Genomic DNA, 10,915 nt, shown 5'->3' on the forward strand with positions numbered 1-10,915 from the left:
TGGCCTGCCCTGTCCCCAGGGCAGTCATCCAAGTTTGGGGCAAGGGCATCACCTTTACATTTATAAAGGTAATTTATAAATGGCTTTTGAGCAGTGGTTCTCAAAGCAGGTTTGCAGGAAACGTGTTAGAAATGCAAGTACCTGGTCCCGCCTCAGACAACACAGAATCAGAAACTCTGAAGGGATACAGTGGCCGGGGCCGCAATCTGCATTTCAACCAGCCCCCCACTCCCCCCCCCCCCCCGGTGATTCTGAGTCGAGCTAGAGTTTGAGAACCACTGCTTTAGAGTCTGCAAAGCGAACTAAATTTCTAGATTCTCTCATTTAAACTGACACTTTGGTATTATTCGGCCCATTTTGCAGGTAAGAGTAACGAGTCTCTCTTTGCCAGATATCACCTACCAGGGAAGGGGAAGAGATGGGCCTGGAACCCCCAGTTTTTCGTTCTGGATTTTTTTTTTTCTTTTTTCCTTCTTGAGACCAGACTGCTGACCAAGGTGAGGATGGGAAGGGACTCTGACAAGAGGGGCTGCGACGGGGGTGGGAGAGGTGGGGAGCCCGCTGCCCTGTTTCCCACGGGAGGCGGCGGGCCGTGTTTATTATTCTTTCGGAGGTGCCCCTACCCAAATCGACACAAATAACGCCCAGCCCGGCGCGTTGAGTGATCGGTTTATTAATACTCGCGGGGCGCTGCCGAGGCGGATCGCAGAAACAAAGGCGCACCGCACGGGAGGTATCATTATGTAATTGCTCCGAGGAGGAGCGGAGGGCTGGGCGTGCCCGAGGCTCAGGGCGCCCGCGGCCGCCGCCCGTACTCGGAGGGCGGAGGGGCTCTGCCGGCGGGGAGGCTACGCTACGGGGCGCCAGGGCTCCGGGCGGGGCGCGGGTGGAAGGAGCACCTGCAGCGGAGTCCTCACCCGGCGCTCTTCTCCTCCCACGCCCGAGCTTGCGGCTGGGAGGCAGGTTAACCCCTGCGTGGCTGGGTGCAGTCCTCCGCTCCGGAGGAGGGGACCCCCAGAGGCAGACCTCCCCCCCCAGTCCCCCTGGCCCCCGGAGAATGAGCCAGGGCCTCCCCAACCCCACTCACCGCCGCCCGTCCGTCCTCGCCCCACCCTCACTCGGAGTTGGGGTAGAGAGAGAAAAAACAACACGCTGGGCAACCTGTGGGTGCAAGATCCGTGCTTGCCTATCGAACCTCTGCGACGTGGCCCATTTTATAGATGGGGACCTGAGGGCCAGAGAGGGCTGGCGTCATGCACCAGGAATTCCAGCCCGCAAATCTGTCAGCTCCAAAACCCACTGTTTTCCCCTGGTACCCCACAAAGGGTCTTTATAACCACCGTGGGTCAGTTATTGCCTCTGTTACCCCATTTAGGGTTCAAGTGCGGGGATGCTGGGGATAGGGTGGATGTCCCCATCAGGGGCCTGCGGAAGGGGTTCGGCACAAGCTGCACTGCAGCTGGGAGGCTGGTGTTCCTTGAGCAGTTGGCGCCCAGGGCACACTGTGGCTGTTTGGGTGAGTGGGGATCAGCATACCGGGCCCTGCCCCACACTCCTCACCACGCCCAGACCCCCGAGAACCGACCCTGCCGTACCCCCAAACACTCCAGTGCTTCAGCCCTCCTGGCCTTTGGCCCCGGGCTGGGCCTTCTGCCAGGAATGCCCTCCTTCCATCCTCCAGGCAGTCTCACTTTTGAGAGGTCCTTCCCAGCACACCGCCCCCTGCATCACTCATGTACCAGGAAGCTTTCAAGGCTGTCTCTTCCAGCCCTGGGAGCACCTGGTGACTGCACCTGACACACTGCTATGTAATCTGTCTGCCCTCATTAAGCCACACCCCTGGGATGGCAGGTCTGTTGCTGACATCTTCACATGTATTAACCTTAACAAATCTCACAGCCACCCTCAGGCTGGCACACAGCCGGCCTCTCCTAGAACTGGGTGAATTTGAGGTGGAGGGTGCAACCCTGAGATGGATTGGATGCTTGGTGACAGTCTTCAGACCCTGGCTTCAGAAGTCTACGGCCCTGCCTCTGGCTCTGCCAACTCCCAGCGGTGTGGCCCTGGGCAAATTTGTAGCATCCCTGCGCCTCTGTTTTCCCATTAGCAAAGAGGGACAATGGCAACCTTAGTCTCATGATGCTAGTTAGTGCTTATTGAGCGCTTACTATATGCTGGGCAACTTCATGGACTCTATAGGCAGCCTTGAAGATGTAGCTGTTATCATCTCCACTGTGTAGATAAATAATGCTCCCAAATCACCAGCTGGTAAGGGACAGAGCCTGGCTTCAAACCCTAGTCTCTAAGTCTCCTGTCTTCTAATTCCCTTTTACAGGATTATTTTGACAATTGGATGAGAAATAGTTCAGGACCAGCATACAGTAGGTGCTCAGTAAAGTGTGCCCCTCCACTCGAACTCCCAGGACAGAGCTCCCTTTGCCCACTGCTTGCCCGGGCCATTCTGGGAGCCCCTCTGTGGGTGCGGGGCTGAAGGAAGGGGTTGCAGGAGGACCTTGGCAGAAGGAAGTATTCTGGTTTCTGAGTATGAATAAATTATTGTTTTATATCCTTATATTAAGAGAAGGGCACAGTGTGCATTTACCAATCTAAGCATGTTGAGCTGCAGCTTTCCTGTGTTTTGCCAATTGCTAAAATGTATTTTCAGCCCAAAGCAGTAAACAGAAGACCACTCTGCCTGACCGCTCCCACAGTCCTGGGGCGGGGAAGGACGTCCGACCCCAGCCAGGCCTACAGGGAGAGTAGGTGTCAGTGGGCATCCTGAGGCAACGAGAGAGTTCCTGTGGGTCCCCTCCAGGTCATGAGAACTTCAGCAGGACTCTTCACCTCTCTGAGCCCTCAGTTTACACAGCTGAAAATGGGCCTATTACTAGTGCCCTGTCCATGTCACAAGGTGAGAAAAGTGGCTGTAAAAGTGCTTTGTACTCATGAATCATCTTATTATTGTTGTTATTCATACTGAGATCAGTAAGAGAACCCTCTCTATTTTGCCTCTTCAACTCAGTTACCGGCACCTACCCTAACATGCTACCCAACCCTAACCCAAGCCAAGATCAGCTCTCACTGGGACTGCTCCTAACTGGTCCCCCAGCTCTTAGCTTTGCATCCTCCAACTCTCTCTCCACTCAGCAGTCCAAGAGAGCTTTGAAAAAGTTGACCAGAGATTATGAAACATGGCTTTCCCGGCTGCTTCGAGTGAAATCCAGACTCGTCACTGTAGCCAGCGTGGCCCTGCATCCTCTGCCCTCCTCTCATTCCCTTTGCTCCACCCACACCACTTCCACCTGCCTAGTTCTTTTTTTTTTTTGGCCACACTGTGCAGCTTACGGGATCTTAGTTCCCTGACTAGGGATTGAACCTGGGCCCGCGGCAGGCCCAGTGAAAGCGCTGAGTCCTAACCACTAGACTGCCAGGGAATTCCCCCACCACCTTCCTAGTTCTTGTATCCACTGAACTTGTTTCCACTTTGGGCCCTTGGCACATGCCATTCCCTCTACCTGGAATGCTGTTGCCGTCAAGCCTTCCCATTGCTGCCTCTCTCTCTGTTACCACTGGTGTCAGCTGATAGGTCACCTCGGAGAGTCTTCCCAGCCACCAAATCACAGTTGACCCCTATCACCCAAGTGCTTCCCCTGTTCACTACACTTATAGCATGTGTCACCATCTAAGATTATCTTTCCATTTTAAAATGTATCTGTTTCTTTTATCTGCCTCCTCTAGAACATACCCTCTTTGAGGAGAGAAACGTCATTTGTCTCACTCACCATTGTATTCCCAGCACCTTATTCTATGAGAGAGAGAGAGAGAGACAGAGGGAAATTAATAAGTGTATTGAGAATAATTACTAATAAATGACAATGCAGAGCAGAACCAATGGGTATTAATCCTACTGCAGAGGGAGTGTTGCAGTGCACAGCCTGTGCAGCAGTACCCAGCAGCCCAAGGGTAAAGGCCGTCATAGACCTACCACTTCATTTTGCAAGATTTTAAATGAACTTATATTGTTCCAGCTAAAATGAATATAGGAATATACATACGTAAAACGAGTGATTTTTGCATTAGAGAAGCTTGTAATTTGATGGAGGAGATAGACATCTGAGCAGATACTACTCTCAGCTGCCCTCTTGTGCTTTGCTGTGTCCTGTGTCCGGATCCGTCTCGTGTGCTGTTCCCTCTGCTGGGATGCTCTTCCCCCACCACGGCCCAGTCTTCATCTGCTGGCTCTCGCTCATGCTTCTCTTAGCCCAGTTCATCTCCTCTGGAAATTCCTTCCTGACCTCTCACCTGCACCTCCCATACTCTAGCCCAAGGTTGGGTTCCCAAAGGCCCCCAAGCCAACCTCAGCAGCTCTCTTAAGGCACTGGTGGATTTGAGACCTAGGTTCTGAGTGCCTGGGGCCGGCTGAGAGCTACTTCCAGGCCGGACTGTGTCTGTTTACTGCTGTACCTGTGTGCCTAGCACAGTGACAGCACATGGTGGGTGTCTGAGGAGTGCAGGGAGTGTGGGGGGGTGGTATGAGGGGAGACTGTGAGAGCAGGGGTGGTCTCGGCTGCCCCTCTCCTATATGCACCCAGCTGCCCCGGCCCAGGCTTTAATCCCTGGAGTCCCAGGAGCCAGAAGAGAACCTCTGGTGGGTGCAGCTACCCTCTGAATTTCACCCCACACCGACTGTCGCCCCCCCAGCCCCTCTGCTACTTTCCCTCACCCTCACCAGGGGTCCAGGGCAGCCCACAGTCACCCTGGCCTCTCTGTTCTGTGCAGCTTTCCCACCCCATCTCTTTTTCTTTCTCCTTCTGCTTTGCTTCACACTCAACCCTCCTCCCCCGGCCTGGTGAATGCAAACTGAAAAGAAAAAAAAAGAAGTCCCCCTTGGCAGCAGTGGCGTCAACAGTGAAAAATACCCAATTTAAGGAGTAATCGCTGCTGTAATGATTGCCAAAGCCCTGAGTCACTACAGAAAATCAGGCTGAGGCTCTGGGACTCCCAGGCTCCCTGAGTTGTGCCGCTTGGGTTGTTTAATACCCAGGACTCAGTGTCTTCACCTATAAAGTGGAAGGAATAATACCGGCCCAAAGGAAATAACAATCCCATGACTCTCCCTGGGGCTGCAAATCAGAGGTCAAGGTGACACACACAGCAGCCGTGGGAATCATCATGGGAGAGACATAGTCTTCCTACGTAGGGCCAGTGAGAGGAATGCAGTGCTGGGGGGGGCGGGGAGTGGGCCTGGAAAGGCGCATAGCTTAGGGCTCTTGGGAAAGGCTTCCTAGAAATGGTGACATTTAACTGAGCTGGGAAGGACAAATGAGAGCCATGGAAAGTGGTAGAGTGAGGGAGAGTCGGCCCTGGAAGGGACTAGAGACCTTTGCTGGCCCTACACTCTCATTTTACAGATGGGCAAACTGAGGCCCAGGGAGGCTGTGGGAATTGCTGAAAACCACCTACCCATTAGTGGCATAGTCCCAGTTAGAAAGCAGGTTCCTTGACTCCTGTTCCAGTGCTCTTTCTTCTGCTGTCACTCTAGCTCATAGCGACAATAAGGACAGTGTGTTGAATACTTACCGCGAGTCAGGCTCTGTGCTATATGCCTTCTGTGCGTCTGTGTGTACTATTTCCTTTCATCTTTGGATAATCCTATAAGGTCAGATTAGAATATAGGTCCTGTTTTACTTTAGTAAGGTTCATAGAGCCTGAAGTCCCTCCTGGCTTCTCCATACTCCAGTACCAGCTAACACCAGTGGTCCCAAGAGGAGAGAGGGCAGCTTCTGGGCCTCATCCCTGGGAGGGCTGCCCTTCTCTCTCCTCTCTAAAGAGGATTAGGGAAGAACCCTTTCCACAGAGGGGTGAGGAGGGAGCCTGGCCTTTCTCTCGAAGCTCCCACAGGAAGAGAAGCCTGATGGTCAAGGATATGAGAGGCATACATTTCAAGTGCCCATCAATGAGACTCTGCCTTGCCAGGGCCCATCTGAGATAGATGCTAGGCTTCCCTGGTGAGTTCATTCCAGCTCTGGGGGGAGGAAATTGGGTGGAACTGGGGGAGGTGGGGAGGGACCAGGCTCAGGGACGAGAGGGCAGCTCTCAGTGGCTGACTGGCCCCTCGCCCAGACTCCCACATTGGAAAGGGCACCTGGGACAGTCAGTCATCTCTTAGGAAGGGAGAATATTGCTCCGGGCATCACAGAAGTGGGCCATCAAATGAGGGGAGGTGCTTTTAAAGAGTTTAAATTTTTTTAAAATTCAAAGTACTATTGTCGTCATGGGATTTCCTTACAGCTATTTTAGAGTTTAGTGTTGTTTTTATTTAGGGTTGCACTGGGGATAGAGGCAGACACCATCATCTTTTCAGGACCTCGGGCTTTAAGTGTTATGAGTGGGTGGAGGGGAGAAGTGGTAGGAGTGTCTCAGGGCCATTCCTGCTCTCCCCTGGGGAGATGGCAGGGGACTGTTGTCCAAAACCCATTAACTAAGGAGGCAGAAGTATTCAGTACCAGGCCTGGGTCTGGAAGGACCTTACTGTGTGAAATTTACCTTGTGAAATTGTGTGCCTTTTTGGGGCCTCAATTTCTTCACCTGTGAAATGGGTATAATGACTCGCCTACATCACAGAACTTTAACTGCCATTCAGGCTAGAAATAAACAGGGAAGACAACCAGGACGGCAGCACCTGTGAGGCCTTCTGGGAATTGCCTGGAAAGTTTATCAAGAATGCAGATTCACAGGGCCCTCCCTAGAACTTCTGAGTCAGAATCTCACCACTGCTCCCCACCCCAAGTCAACCTGAGGCCCAGGCAGACTGAGGACCACAGCTGTGAGGCGGTGAGGCTCACCAGGAGCCAGAGATTCGGGTTCCGGTCTTGGCTTAAACTTTGAGGAACTTGTGGTCTCAGGCAGGTGGCTGGTGCCTTCTTTGTGGACCCAGGGGACTGGCCTGGGTGGTGTCTGAGGGTGTGGCCTCACCCTCATGGTGCTTCTCTGAATGGTTAGAGGTGGGGCTGGCTGGGCAGTGGGTGGTGAGGAGGGCACCAGGCCTGGCAACTGAGGCCCAGTGAGGTAGGGGCCCAGGACCTGGAATTGGGCGACGACCACTTCTGTAAGAGGAGGGCAGACCCCACCGCTCCCGGCTTCCAGCTGGGCCTCAAGGCTCCCCAGCCTCCGGGGTGGGGTGGCAGCGGGCCATCTGCTCAGGCCTGGGCCTGGGGAGGCGGGGAGACACAGGCAGAGAGCGCTGAATGGCCTCTCTGTTGGGACCCAGCCTGAAGAACAGATGGCCTGGAGGCCTCTGGCCTGCCCCCCTCAGCCCTGCCAAGTCACAGAGTCCTCTCTTCCAGGGAGAGGAGGCTCCCGAAGGCCACTCTTGGCGACAGCAGCCAGGAAGATGTGGGTTTAAGGGGGATTAGTGGGGCCCAACAGCAAGCTGCTGCAGGGAGAGGCCTGGGAAGTCGTGTGACACCTGCAGCCTCAGCTAAAGACAGGCAGGAGGGCGCCCAGTGGGGAAGGGGCATGGTTATCAGAGCCACACCTGGCCCAGGCCAGCTTGGGGTTCACTCAGTCTAAACCTCTCCTACCGGTTTTGCCGACTGGGAAACTGAGGCCTGGGAAGGGGCAGAGAGATCCCACTCCACATCACCCGGCAAGTCAGCGGCAGAGCTGGGAGTGGAACCCAGGTGTCCTGATTCCTGGTTTGAGGATCTTCCTACCATACCTCCCCCTTCCCTTCCGACAGCCTCCCCCCTCCCCTCTCCCCTCTCCCCTCCCCCCTCCCCCCCTCCCTCCTCCCTACCCTGCAATCAGGCCCAGGCTGCCTCCCCAGACCTGGCCCTGGCCTGCCCACCTGTGTGACCACTCAAACTTTTTTTCTGCTGCAAATCCTTCAAGACCCAAATCAAGTTCCCACTTTTGGGGAACCTTCCAGCCCATCCTCAGAGCGTAAACTTCTGAAATGGGAGGCCCGCACTGTTGGCTTTCGGTGATGAAGGCCGACCCTTTCATGGTAAAGAAGTGACTGAGACCCAAAAAGGGAAAGATGTTTAGAAATGGTCCCCACCACGTCCTACCCCAGTCATTCTCCTGGGCTTCAGTTTTCTTTAAAAATATATTAAAGAGCTTCACTTCACCAGAGGCTGTCAAGGAAACTGGTGAAACAGGGTCCCTTTGGGTCTGTTTCTTGAAAAGAGAGATTTTTTCCCTGCTTTCTCTCTAAGCTTTCCCATAGGGTCAGATTTCATGTCTTTTCAGAGGCAAGCGCTGAGCGGGAGAAGCTGGGGTTGGTGCCCCTGAAGGATCTGCGCCTGCCAACACCCAGGTGAGGCCGGCAACTGTCCCTCCCCGTGTGCCGCGGACGAGCGAATCACAGGGCGATCCAGCTCTGCTAAAGCCTCCTAACGCCAGCTCACAAAGAGGGGCTGCGGTGGGGGAGCGGGAGGGGGGGGTCACCTTGGGCATGGACAGACCCAGGTGGGGTCCGGACTCCACTATTTACCACCCGTGTGAGCTTAGACCCGTCTCTGAGCCTCAGCTGTGCTTCTCTGACCAGGCACGTCCCACGAGGGCCTCAGGAGGGTCGTGTGAGCACAGACTCCAGCACCCAGAGGGGGCGAAGTCAGGCCTCAGCCCCTGCCCCACGCAGGGGCCCAGCCCAGGCGATGGCACCCCTGCCCTCAACAGCTACACACCTCCCAGTTGCCTCGGTCCCCTGAGCCAAGAAAACTCCTACTATCTCTCCACCTGAGCTCCTGGCAGCGCTCTCCGTCCCGCCCTTGCTGTGTGTCTTTAGGTTCAACCCTACCCCTCTCTGACACTCTGGCTTCTCGGCCCTCAAAGGAGGGGAGTGGACACCTCACTCTTCATAGCCTCTTCTGGCCCTGGAAAACCACTCCAGGCTTTCTCTGAGCACCTTGGACGGGTACAGGTACATCTGGCCTCCCCGGTGTAAGGGAGGCTGGAGAGGCCTGAGGCCGGGGAGGGGGAAGCCGGTTCCCCATATCGTGGAGCTTCTAGTGGTGGCCAAGAGACAAGCCCGATCGAAGAAAACACTTGTAGTTTCACCCAGACCTGATTCATTCATTTCATTACTCGTTTGCTTAGCGAGTACCTACAATACGCCAGGGACCATGCTGGGCTCTGAGCACATAGCAGTGAAAAAGGTGGACATGGGGGTTCCCCGGTGGCCCCCAAGCTTGTCATCTGGTAGAAGAGACAGCAGAGTCCACAAACAGATTGACATAGTGACAATGTGTGATTGATGCTTTAAAGGTTATGAAGGAGCACGGAGACAGAGAATAATTGCGGAGGGGAGGGGAGATTAATAATCTTTAGATGAGGGGCTGACCCTGGCCTCTTCGAGGGGTGACCTTAGAACTGAGACCTGAAGGGTGAGAGGGAGCCAGGCACATGTCATCTTAGTTGGAGGTGGGTGACTGTACCAAGGGGCCCCAGGAAGCCCTCGTGGCAGAGGCAGAATGAGACAGGATGGGGGAGGCGGGAATGCAGGGGAAGTGGGAGAAGCAGCCAGATCTTATAAGAAGTTTTACTTTTTTCCCCAAGACCCATGGAAGGCCCATGAGATGCAAGGAAGGGGCAGTGATTTGATCAAACCCACATTTTCCACATATTCGTAAGCTCCGCCAGCTCCTGTTTGCAACAGAGATGGTTAGGGAGTGAGGGGGCCGGTGAGAAGCCTGACAGAGGTCTCCAAATTGGGGTGCAAACACCCCAGGAGGTGTGCAAGGTAATTCTCTGAGGCGAAAGGAATATTAAAAAATTGTTATTTCTATTTCCATTTCATCCAAGAAAAAAGGAAAAGAATTCGGTTTTACCAGTATTTATAGATTGACGCTGATGTCCATATTTGGTCTTTATGTCAAACATTACTGCACGGAAGATTGGGCTGACAGCCGGCCTTTTTCTTCGCTGTCAGCATTTTGAAGAACTTTTCTCTCCACGTGAGACCAGTTCAGCAGATTTCTAGATGAGAATACCCTTCAAGTGATTTTTCACCAAGTGGACAGAGGACTTAAAAAGAAAGCAGGAAAAAGAGGGACGAAAAAGGAAGAAACCCTGAACATAATGCACGCACTCGAATCCAGAGCGAGGCATGGCTGTGGACACTTCACTCCCTGGCATCTGCTCCGACAGCCACCAGAGAAGCAAACACTGTGATAATCCAACTGGGTCTAAAAAGAAAATGGTCCCCAAAGTTCAAATATGAGTGAGAAGACAACTTGCAATAAGAATTTATATCCACTATTATTACTAATGAGCCTAACTATAAGTATAGATTTTTGGTTTGTGATCTTAGCTAATGATGGCATAAAACCATTCACACTTATTAAAACATTTAAAAATATTATTTTAATCTGATTTAATTTAACTTTATATTTTTGTGCCTGTTTGATAATATTCATAATACATTAGTACAGTAATGCATGATTATTATTTATAGATGAATAAATATATTCAGTAGGTGTGATCAGAACTTTTTGCTGTGTCAAGGGCATGAGAAAGCTTGATGGAGACCCCTGGGCTGTGATGTGAGGGCTTTTGTCTGGGAAGGCTTTTCTTTTAAACTCCCCAAATGAAACAGAAGTTCATTCCCTTAAAGGGTCAACGGCAGATCCTGGCAAGGCTTTCTGATTGTTTATTCACTGGCCAGTAATAGAAGTGAACACATATCCTGGCTGGAGGAGAGGGTGCTTCCAGTGGCTGAACATGGGGCTGGAGCTCTGGAGGCCAGGAGCTTGCCCCCTGCGAGGTTTGCCTGCCGGCCACTTCTACACCAAGGCCCTGCATTTCACATGTGTGATTACTGTTTCCCTCCCTCGGAGCCCAGCATCAGGCTGGCAGCCCCTCTGGGGGAAGATGCCTCCTTGCCTTTCCTGCTGCTTTGGGGTTTAAGATC

This window comes from Eschrichtius robustus, chromosome 11 (assembly GCF_028021215.1).
Source record: "Eschrichtius robustus isolate mEscRob2 chromosome 11, mEscRob2.pri, whole genome shotgun sequence".
Classification (NCBI taxonomy): Eukaryota; Metazoa; Chordata; class Mammalia; order Artiodactyla; family Eschrichtiidae; genus Eschrichtius; species Eschrichtius robustus.